We start from the raw sequence: 13,014 nt of genomic DNA, 5'->3' as shown, positions 1-13,014 counted from the left end.
ATCCAGGTGGAATATTACATGTGTATGCATATTTGGTATGTAAAATACTGACATCATTTGTGATTCAAATATACTAACAATATGACTATACTTACCTTCATTAATATTTAAACTACTTCTTGAAGAAATTTTAATGGATAATATCAAAATATGTTTATAGGAATGGTACATCAAATACTTCTGTTAATAGTCAAAATAAGGAAAAGCTTCTGATATTTATGCATTTTGGTATTTGATTATGGAAGAAACTGAATGATCTTAGATTTTGTAATAATGTTTATAAATCATTTATTCTTAATGTTTTTTGACATAAGGAAGTTATCAACGAATAAATATATACAATGTGCCACACATTACAAAAGCAATGTGCCACACCTTTCTAACATAAATACAGCAAATTAAATATATGATTTATGAACTAAAGGTGAGCAATCATATACAAAAGCAAGATATATCATTGAGTCTTCCTACATTTGGAGTTAAGAGATAATTCTTGCTTCCATGTATTTCTCTCTAGACTTCTAATGAGATAAAATTAGTGTGGAAAAAGCTAAAACTGAAATTAGTATGCTTGATCTAGTATACATATTTGACCATTGCTCTTGAAAAAACATACAGTACTTATTTTCATGGTTATATATACAGCATATACAAAAATTCACTGTGTCCATAAATTATCAATAACACTCAAGCTACATTATCTGGTCTTATTATATTTGAATTATCAAATATACATATATATGTATGTATGTATGTATACTCACACAGGCATACACACATACACACAAACACACACAATACTTCTAAATATTTAAAACAAATTAGTAAATACTAGTCATTCAGTGAAAACTAATGAAAAAGGATGAATTAATTTCCAGTATAAAGTACTCCCAAAAGTGTTCTTTCTAGCATATAAAACTTTACATTATAATTTTTACAAAAATCGTATGGGGCCAATATATGTAATCAGATCCCATTTGGACTTATTACTCAGAGTTAAACTAGAAATTGAAATGGAGTGGGAAAAATATTAAATAACAAGATTTAACTATACTTTTTCAATTATCCAAAAAATTTGAGAAACAGTGAAATGACAAAACATGTAAAATTACTTTCTATTAAGCATTGATATCTATGTTTAGTCTTCATAGTCTATATAATAGAGAACTAAATCTCACAAGTTGTTTCCTGGCTTAAATACAATTTTCTTTTCTTGTGAATATACCCAGAACCAATCAATACAATGAAAATGGATAGATGTTGTGTTAGAACAAGTAAAACACATTTTGATGATTTATTCAGTATAAATTTATTTTGTAGCATTTCTTCCTATGTTTCTGTTGGATATTTTATAAATCCTCACTTTGGTGTGTTCGGTGCTTAAATTTAACTGAACATGACTGAATATGTCAATATAGTAGAAATGGATTCTTGGGGCAGAGAATACATTTGGGTTAAACCTGTTTATAATGAAATGGTGGTGACAGTGAGCACAACCAAATAGAAGGTAAAAAACTATGGCTTCAGGTACAGGAGACATTATAAGATTTCACTTTGTAGTGTTGGAAAAATTTTCCGTGATATCATGAGATTGTGCAGTGAACAGGCCTTTTCTTTATTCCTGTAATGAAAGCAAAATTTGTTGCTTTCAGTTAATTCAGAGAGCTTGCTACATGACTAGATCAATCAGCAACTCGGGATGAGGGATTTAGGTGTGCAAAATATATTTTTGATATTGGATTTTTTCCAGGTACTTTAGGGAACTAACTTCATAAGATTTGGAATATAATCAGACAAGAGCTTGTTAAAAATGGAGAAAAGCATGGGGTGTGTTGGCACAAGCCATTAATCTTAGCACTGGGGAGCAGAAGGAGGCAGAACTCTAAGTATGAGGCCAGCTTGTTGTATAGAGAGAGAAAGAGAGAAACAGAGAAAGAGAGAGAGAGAGACAGAGAGACAGAGAGAGAGAGAGTGTTCTGGTAGTGCCAGGGATATAAAACAAGCACTGTCTCAAAAATGTTCAAGAATAAATCTGTATTATACAAAGAAAAAAATTCTCTTTTTATTTTAGTAAGATCTTAATAATTTTATCTTGATTCTTATGAAATTTCTTAGCTATTAAATAATGTGAAGGCACCGAAAATGTATGAAAACATGTTTCCCATCACTATTTCCCTTAAACTATAAGCTGAATTTGAATTAAATAAACATATATAAATACACTTTGAAGGTCTTTCTCTGATTAGCTAAAGGGCATTTACATTGTGAATTAAGAATGGTGGATTTCAGGTCAATCTTGAATGGTCATCACTAAGGTGTAGAAGCATATTAATCATGCAAAATCAAACATAAAATTTTGCACAATAAAAATGAGAACCTTTAACTGGTTTTCCTCTAATGTAAACAGCTTCTTTTTGTTGGATTGAAGATCAGATGATTTGAAGTAATTTTGTGAGAAATACCACCTGCTGTCAGAAGAGAAGAAATAGAGAAAGATAAGGAAAACATATTCTAAGGAACAATGAACTGGGAGAGTATTCTATTGAATATATAGAACAATAAATTTGTCTCGTCTGTTATGGTTAGCTGGGGACTTCATTACGCATATCTATGTACTTAAAAATGTTTTCTGTTCCTTCTTAAGTTTGTATGGTTGGTGAGAAAACTCTGGGTTTTGTGTTAACATTTTTACATATTTAATGATAGTTTTGAAATATTAGTGTTATAATCAAAAGTCCTGCTTTGTATATACTTTTTAAGCAGCAAAAATGAGAAGTGTCTGCTTGGGTTTTATGAAGAAAATTACTATGTTAAACATGAATTTATTTTTCTGACATATACCTTCTCTTCATGTACCATGGTTGTTGATGAAACCTTAGAACATAGGAATGCATAGTAAGCATCTTAGTAGATTTTCAGGACTTTATTGTATCTTGTTTGACATGTGCATTTCTATTAAAATGCTATCTCTTTTCTAAGTCCCTTAATTTAACTGGAGAGGGTTGCAATAACTCCTAGTCTGTTGGTTATTCATATAATTGGTCATTGGTGTTGTTATAGAATTTTATTACAGTAACTTCTTAATTTTTTTTATTTTGAAGGTAAATTATATATATATGTATATATATTTACATATATATGCATACATATATACATATATATCCAAATTATTTTATAAAAATATTAAATTTTTAGTGGAAATATAACTTAGTGACGGGCAATTTTTAAGCATTCTCTAAAATGTTGAATATTCTACATATTATTAGTATAAAATATTACAAATACCACATCCTTTATTAACTTTAACATACACTGCTCTAGTTAACATAACCACAAATTTGTTCGTTATTTTTATCCTTAAAAAATTTTTTTTTGTCAGTAATTAATCCACTCTATCTAATCTTTCTCATTGTTATTCAAAAAGAAATCTATTACTGTTTTTTTGAGAATAGTAAGGAATATTCACTGATACGTAGATACATAAGAATATGACAATATACACAATGGTACTTCATTCTCCCCTAGGGAAACTAAACTATGATGGATTCAAGAAAATACGTGTAACTAGAAAATATACCAAGTAAGGTAACAAAGACTCAGAAAGTCAAATACCATGTGTTCTTTCACATAGAGATCAAAGATTCTCCTTTTAATATACTTGTATTTATGTGAAGCCGTGGGTGGTTTGAGTTCATTTAACTGGTATAGGTCGCATAGATTAGAGAGTTGGGTTTTAAACAGTGTGGTATGGAAGATATTGAACATGTGGTATATAAATGTAGACGTAAGAATAATGAAGAGAGACTAGTATAGTGGTGAGGGACTTAGGGCAGGTGGGAACAAAGAAGTGAGGAAGCGAGGATGAGGTTGAATGTCTACAAACATAACATATGGCAACCTGTTACTTTATAGGTTAGGTTAAAATAAATATTAAATTTTAAAACTAATACCATAATGTTTAATGCTATATATATCATTTTTGAGGAAAAATTCCAGGAAGGGATATCAGAATGAAAACAATGTATTTATCTTATTTGAACTTAGTAATATTATCCATAATTATTTGGTTAAAACATTATTTGTCTGCCACATTTATGGTACCACTTAAAAATTGCCTCTGTTATAATAATTCCTTATGATAGTAGAGAATTTTTATTATTAGGTCAATTTTTAAAATCTGTGATTTGATCTATGTTTTAAGTTTCTTTTTACTTAAATTTGCTACTCCTGACATTCACTCATACTAAATTATAATTTTCAATTTTAACATACTACTGTAAAAATATGATCCAGCAGGGTTGTTGAAATTGCTAAATTATAAGTAGTATTTTCCATAAACTACAGGACATACTCCACAGAGCTCATAGATACAAAGAAGATAACCAAGAAGTATGGCCCAAGTGCATATGATTGACTCTCATGTGAAATGGGGAATAAAATAGTCTAGGAGGCAGATTGAGGAAAGGAACTAGATGGGAGATGGAAGGAAGAGAAGAATGGATGCTGTGTGGGAAGGGACAGGAGATATGACCCGATAGTCATGAGAAAGAAGGGAAATCTTGAACTTTTAGAGATGAGGAGGTGGGAGAAACCTCCAGGAAGAGAAAGATACCTGGGAAAATGGAGGTACCCATGAATCAATGGGGTGACCTAAACTGTGACTTACATTGGTGATATGGAACATTAAGAGGCCAACTCCCATGGCCCGGAAAGAACAGCAGTGGAGGGATAAAGACACAAATACACCCACAAAACTTTCTACGCAAAATTTTTCAAGCCTAGAAGAAATTCTTAACCACATTCTAGGGTCCATGTTGTCCTTTGCTTTACTGATGGCAGGTGATTTTTGTATAAAATACGGATTTGGGAGATTATCATTTGACACTGATATCTGGGAGAGAGAAATGCTTCTCGTCGATTCTTCATCATACCAATCTTTTCACCATTATTATTCTGATTACCATTCCCTGACAGTTACTCTTTATATTTCTGAATCAATAGGTGAGATTAGCTAGCAGTTTTTTTTTATTTCTTCAATTTTTTAGCAAATTTTTGCTTATTTAATTGTATATTTCTATATTTACATTTCTTTTTTTTATTAACTTGAGTATTTCTTATATACATTTCGAGTGTTATTCCCTTTCCCGGTTTCCGGGCAACATCCCCCTCCCCCCTCCCCTCCCTTATGGGTGTTCCCCTCCCAACCCTCCGCCCATTGCCGCCCTCCCCCCATAGACTAGTTCACTGCGGGTTCAGTCTTAGCAGGACCCAGGGCTTCCCCTTCCACTGGTGCTCTTACTAGGATATTCATTGCTACCTATGGGGTCAGAGTCCAGGGTCAGTCCATGTATAGTCTTTAGGTAATGGCTTAGTCCCTGGATATATTTACATTTCAAATACTATTTTCTTTCCAAATTCCCATTCCAGAAGGGTCCTAACTGGACCGACTCCCCTTCTTTTACAACCCTCCTTACTGCACCTTGACATTTCCTTGAAATGGGAGTCAAACTCGAGAAGGACCACGGGCTTCTACTTCCATTGGTGCCCAAGGAATCCATTCTCTGCCACATATGCTATTGGAGCCATATGTCTGTCCATGGACAGCCTTTGAATATGGGTTTAGTATCAGAAAGCTCTGGTTTGTTGGAATAGTTGTTTTTATGGGGTTGAAAATCCCTTCAGCTCTCTTAATCCTTTCTAAATATCTACCAAGAAGAGAACTGTTTTCAGTTCAACAGTTTGTCACTAGCATTCACTTCTGTATTAAACATGCTCTAACTGTGTCTCTCTGGAAAGATATTTCTCCAGTTCTTGGCAGCATGCACCTCTTAGCTTCATCAATCTTATGTAGTTTTGGTGTCTCCTACACCTATGAGGTTAGGTGCAATTTTAACATGGGTTATGCACAACTAGGTCAAGAATGTAGAATCCACAAATGACAATGCCAAATACATTGCATTCTGTACTTATGAAACTTTTGAAGTTAAGTTTTCCCTGGACCTCAAGACATTCCTCTCACTGCCCATCCTCCTGCACCTTATGTTTGGCCTGAACAAAGAATCTGGTAAAAAAATCCTCAACCCTCAACTCTGAACCTTAGCAATAAGGAAGGTAGATATTAGAGAACTGATTATCCTTTGGGACTACAGAACCACATTCTAGAGTTGACATTGTCCTTTGCTTTACTGATGTCTGTCAATTTTTGGATAAAATAAGGACTTGGGAGTTTATCATTTGAAGTAGGTACACAATATTTACACTTTTATATTCACTCTATTGTTGGGCAAAAATAATTGTATAACAGAATTCTTGAGTAAACATTCAGGAAAAAGTCCCCTATCAAGGAATGTACAATAAGAAATTGAAACACAATATTCATCCAATTAAAGGTCTGTAGGGAGATTACTGGCCTTTGGGAAAGAGAGAAAACCTACAATATTTTTCTGTATGTCACAGGAATGAACCTGGGAAAAATTATTATCTAGAATAATAATTTTCTTAAATCTTTTATACCCATGTCTAATTTTCTCCATTCAAAGCATGTAACCACTAATGAAGCAAAGAGATTTCTACAGTCTTAGAATGATGGACAACATAAAGGTTTCCACTGTGTCACAGGAGACATACCTGGAAAGGGCACTCCAAATCTGGTCAATGTAGGGAAATCTGTTTAGCAGGTAGGACATGGCAGTTCACAGTGACATCATTATTAGGCCCTCCTGCAAGTATCTCTTGTAACCTGGACCCCCTAGCTGCTTCTGTGACGTCACAAGTGTTATCGTGGCTGCAACTGCCTCTCAGATATTCCTGCAGTACATATAGAGTTTACCATTTGACCTCTAATTCACGTAAACAGCTATATAGGAGGGATAACAAAGAAGAAAAATATATCTGTGATGTGGAGAAGGAAGTTGGCCTTCTAGCTTTGTATAAAAAAAGGAAGAAGTACATAATCCTTGGGGTAGCTCAGAGTCCTTGGTAGGGATTGAGTGGGATCTCTGAAGAGTTAGCCTTGATGTGAACCTTCCACATATGAGAATCAGGAGCTGGGAGCCTCTCAGAAGCATCTGGACTTCCCTGTTTGTATCAATCCTGGAAGTCAGAGAGTTTATATCATTATTTATTTTATTCAAAAACCAAGTGATGGGCAAGGCACAGTTGTTTTCCTGAGAGCTCATAGCCTTTATTCTTTTTGTAAAGAAGAAAAAGGTCCTAAGGAAGAATGGAAATACAAGTATTGAGTCCTCGATTCAGAGTAAACTCCTCCATGCTTTGGATACCTATAGTGCAGTTTTTGTCTGACACTGATATCTGGGAGAGAGAAGTGTTTCTAGTTGAGTCTTCATCATCTCAGTTTTTCCACAAGTATTACTCTATCATCCCATGGCAATGACTTTTACATTTCTGAGTCAATAGCTGTGAATACTTCGCAGGGATCTTTTCTTTAATTTCTTTCATTTTTAATTTTTTTAGCAAATTTTATTCCTTTTTTAATTGGGTATTTTTATATTTACATTTCAAATGTAATTTTCTTTCCCTATTACTTGCCCATATGATCCCTAAACGGCCTCAATCCTCTTTTTCTATAACTCCACTTACTGTCCGTTTTCAGTTCACTGATTTGCTGCTAGAATTCATTTCTTTATTTGATATGCTCTAGCTGTGTCTCACAGAGAAGATCTATATACAGTCCCTGGCAGAATGCACTTCTTAGCTCCATCAATCTTATCCAATTTTGGTGAGTGTTTTGTATATATTTTTGCCACATGTACGGCATGCTCTGAATGGGATTTCCTCAATCTCTGCTCTACATTCATAGATATTATTGTTCCACCTTTCAAAAAGGACTAAAGCATGCACATTTTGTCTATCCTTTTATTGACCTTCCAGTTGTCTGTGAACTGCATCTTTGGTATTTTGAGCTTTTGTGCCAATATCCACTTTTGGCGATTTCATAAATTGTGTGATTTCATACCATTCTGTGATTGGGTAACCTCAATCAGTATGATATTTTCTAGATCATTCCATTTGTCTATGACTTTCTTGAGATAACAGGTTTTGAGAGTTGAGTAGTACACCATTGTTTAGATGTACTACATTTTCTGTATTCATTCCTCTGATGAATGCCATTAGGGTTTCTTCTAGCTCCTGGGTATTATAAATAAGGCAGCTCCCAGTACTGAACCCACACACCTATGGGCACTTGATTTTTGACAAATGAGCCATAACCATTTGATGGAAAAAAGAGCATTTTCAGCAAATGGTGCTGGTTCAACTGGAGGTCAGCATGTAGAAGAATGCAAATCGTTCCATGCTTATAACCCTGTGCAAAGCTCAAGTCCAAGTGGATCAAGGACCTCCACATCAAACGAGATACAATCAAACTAATAGAAGAAATACTATGGTAGCATCTCAAACACATGGGCACTGAAAATAATTTCCTGAACAAAACACCAATGGCTTATGCTCCAAGATCAAGAATCGACAAATGGGATCTCATAAAACTGCAAAGCTTCTGAAAGGAAAAGGACACTGAGGATAGGACAAAACGGCAACCAACAGATCGGGAAAAGGTATTTACCAATCCTACAACAAATAGAGGGCTTATATCCAAAAGATACAAAAAACTCAAGAAGGTAGACCGCAGGGAGACAAATAACCCTATTAAAAAATGGGAGTCAGAACTAAACAAAGAATTCACAGCTAAGGAATGCAGAGTGGCTGAGAAATACCAAAGAAATGTTCAACATCTTTAGTCATAAGGGAAATGCAAATCCAAACAACCCTGAGATTTCACCTCAAACCAGTGAGAATGGCTAAGATCAAAAACTCAGGTGACAACAAATGCTGGTGAGGATGTGGAGAAAGAGGAACACTCCTCCATTGTTGGTGGGAGTCCAAACTGGTACAACCATTCTGGAAATCAGTCTGGAGGTTCCTCAGAAATTTGGACATTGAACTACCTGAGGATCCAGCTATACCTCTCTTCGGCATATACCCACAAGTTGCCCCAACATATAAAAAAGACACGTGCTCCACTATGTTCATAGCAGCCTTATTTATAATAGCCGGAAGCTGGAAAGAACCCAGATGCCCTTCAACAGAGGAATGCATACAGAAAACGTGTTACACCTACACAATGGAATATTACTCAGATATCAAAAACAATGCCTTTATGAAATTCATAGACAAATTGTTGGAACTTGAAAATATCATGCTGGGCAAGGTAACCCAATCACATAAAAACACACATGGTATGCACTCATTGATAAGTGGCTATTAGCCCAAATGCTTGAATTACCCTAGATGCATAGAACACATGAAACTCAAGATGGATGATCAAAATGTGAATGCTACATTCCTTCTTTAAAAGGGGAATAAGAATACCCTTGGAAGGGAATAGAGAGGAAAAGATTAAAATAGACACAGAAGGAACACCCATTCAGAGCCTGCCCTACATGTTGCCCTTACATATACAGCCACCCAATTTTACAAGATGGATGAATCAAAGAAGTGCAGGCCGACAGGAGCCGGATGTAGATCTCTCCGGAGACACACAGCCAGAATACAGCAAATACAGAGGCGAATGCCAGCAGCAAACCACGGAACTGATAACAGCACCCCCGTTGAAGGAATGAGAGAAAGAACTGGAAAGCTTGAAGGGGCTCAACATCCCATATGAACAAAAATGCCAACCAAACAGAGCTTCCAGGGACTAAGCCACTACCTAAAGACTATACAGGGACCGACCCTGGACTCTGACCTCATAGGTAGCGTTGAATATCCTAGTAAGATCACCAGTGTAAGGAGAAGCCCTGGGTCCTGCTAAGACTGAACCCCCAGTGGACGTGTTTGTTCTGGGGAGTGCAGCAATGGGGGGAGCATGGAGAGTGGAACACCCATAAGGAAGGGGAGGGGAGGGGTTAGGGGAATGTTGGCCCGGAAACCGGGAAAGGGAATAACGCTCGAAATGTAGATAAGAAATACTCAAGTTAATAATAATAATAATAAAAAAAGAAATGACATGGCAAAAAAAGAAGTTAAAAACATGTATGATATTTTTAAAAAGCCATTTTTTTCCATCCACTCTATGCTGGGAAGGAGATTAAGCAAGTTTTTCTTTGTTTTTATTTTGGTAACACTCACTGAATCTCCTTTGTCAAATAAGTAAGTTTATTTTACTTCTGCTTGAATCCTGTCTGATCTTCCAATTGCTTTTAGCAACAGACCTCAGAGGAGATGAAGCTAACAGGGGTAGAGACATTACAGTGGTTGTCCCGCTTTGTTCCAGAGGCTGTCAGAAAGTGTTCAGTAGTTTAAGGTGCTAAGCCCTGGAATGGCTTGTGGTGTAATAAAAAGGTCTACATATAGCTTTAAGTCTTGTTAGGATAAAAGTCTTCAAGAGGTTGGTAGGACTTACTTCTAAAGTATATACTAATAAGTAATAATAGAAATAGTAACAATAGTAATAAACAATAATAAGAATACGTGATTGGGTTTTGTTAATGAAAGGAATAATGGCAATTTATTGACCAAACTTTTAAGATAGAAAAGGTTTCTTAAACATTCTGCGGAGGAAGACAAAAATTCTCAAAGGAGCATGCTGAATGTGGTTGTTTCATGTATTTTACTAGCAAGAATTCATAGACAAATAAAAGCTAAGGAAAAGACTGTTGAGTGTGATTTTATGCAGAAAACAAATAAAACTGCATGTCTTTCACACGGAAGGATGGGCTGTGTTATACGCCATCATTGCTTATACATGGGAAATATAGCCTCAGCTTTCAAATTCAGTTGTGTGACTTGATTTGGGTAGTAATTGCTGAAGGATGTGATTGGTTGTTGAGTCCAGGACAATGCTGTAAGGGATAACACAGGGGTCATGCATTTTTTTCCTTCTTGTCTCACTCTTCTGTTGTTACAATTGCCATGAATGATCTCATCATTCAGGGAAATGGAGTGAACAAAATGATTTTGAAGAGCATGGGAGCAGATTCTTCAAAGATCATATAGCATATGAAAACTGAATGTTGATATCTAATGCTATTAGATTTGCGAAGTTGCTTTTTTGTTGCCATTGTAGAACATCATACACAATTTGGATGTGCCAAAGGTGAAATAATAATGGAACAATTTATATGTTTATATTACGAATATTTCCTATCATTTATTTTCTCCCCCTCCATCACTTTTTACAATAAACCAAATGTTCTTAAAAAAAACAAAAAGAAAAAAGAAAAAAAATAAAAAGAAGGCCATTTGTGGTAATCTGAAGAGTAAATCTGAATAATAACCAAGTCTGCTTAAACAAACATGAACAGGGCTAGAAGCGAGCAATCAATTATTGGAGAAAGACCAATATGCTTCTTGAAAATAAAGTGAACATTGGAAAATAAGTGCTGTAATTGGAAGTAAAAGGTACAGCAATACCTACAGTTAGGACAGTGATGGGACCGAGGCTACTGTACTCCTGGAATCTATGGTAAAACTTAAAATTGTGACAAAGCAATTGATTTCATAATGGTCACTGGATCTACATATTCAGTCTTCAATAATGTACTATGACATTTACCTGATCAAAAGGTAGCATTCACAGTAGCCAAAGGAAAACTCCCTTAATGTCTCTGAAGCAGCAAACATGCCATTGACATAGGCAAGGGGATAATAACTCACCTGTTATTGATCATTTCTGATTGCCCCCACCTTCTTCCTGTTTCCTTCTGGCAAGAGGCCTCTTGCATAGACTGAAAGCAACCATCATCTTTTTGAAAAATGAGACGCAGTTAGACTTCCAGATACTAACAAAGTTAACCTTGTTTCTGTTTACCAAAAGAATATCTTTTGGTGAAAGTCCTGCACCCTATTAAAAAGATAGTTGGACTAAAACTCAGACTTGTAGTTTCAGATTAGTAGTGAAGAATCATAGGTATATTGGCAGAATCTATCCTCCCAGACTCATCCCTAAAACATAATCCCATAATTATTCAACTAACCAGATCATTTGTGCATATGTAGATTAAATAATGCACACTCCGGAAGCAAAGGGAGAGATACAATCTATATTAGCCAGGTGAAAGAGATGGGCATCCTGATATCCTCCCAGTCTCACTGGAGTATGGTGTCATTACTTGAGAAGTAACTGGGCTATTTATCATATAAACTATCCAAGATATGTGGGACTGGCATTAGAGGATAGAGACTACCAACCCCATAGTTCCGATCTCATATAAACTCAGAAGTGTGAATCCTCCAGTGAAAGTATGTAGATTGTCTTGTTCTTGAAAGATGTATTCTTCAGGTACTTTTGGCAAAGGAGATAAAATGTGAATGACAGTTACAGAGGGAGGTAAAGGTGGGCAAATAACTTAGACCATATTCATCCATGAATTTCAAAATTCTTCCATCCTGTCGGTTGATGGCCTCAGAAGTTTCACAGGTCGACACCCTTACAACAGATAGATAACCTCCTCCTCCCTCCTGAAGCTCAAAATAATTGAACAAGGGACACTGAGGCACTGGTCCAAGAGTTATAATCACTGAGCTAGCAAAGGTGAGCTAGGAATGTTCACATTTTTATATTAGGAGGACAACAATATTGGCAAAAATCTGGGGAATGCAAAAGAAACCTGTATCAGAGAATGGTTGCTGTAAACACACTGTTCTCAACTCCAGAGGTCCTAGACAGGTTAGAGAGATTATTGGTGTGGGTGGGTGTTGCTCTGCCTGGATACCAGAGTTTTGGAGAAATATCAAATCCTAGATACCCCAGAACACATGGGTATACTAGAACCTAATCTGCGTGGAAACAGACGGTATGGAGTTTGATACTTGATAGTTCATTGTGGTTCAAACCCTAGCATTTCAAGGTTCCTCAGAAAGTTTTCATCCTTTTTTTTTCATGAAACACATGAAAAGACCCTGCATGAAGGATTTACAAAAACACCTTAAGGCCGTGAAAACACCTTGTGTGCACCTGTCTAAACAACTGGACCTTGTAGCCTCAGGAAGGATCAC

The sequence above is a fragment of the Rattus norvegicus genome, chromosome Y, assembly GCF_021556685.1.
Source record: "Rattus norvegicus strain SHRSP/BbbUtx chromosome Y, alternate assembly SHRSP_T2T, whole genome shotgun sequence".
NCBI classification, from domain to species: domain Eukaryota; kingdom Metazoa; phylum Chordata; class Mammalia; order Rodentia; family Muridae; genus Rattus; species Rattus norvegicus.
The sequence above is the reverse complement of the archived record's forward strand: the minus strand, read 5'-3'. Positions refer to the sequence as shown.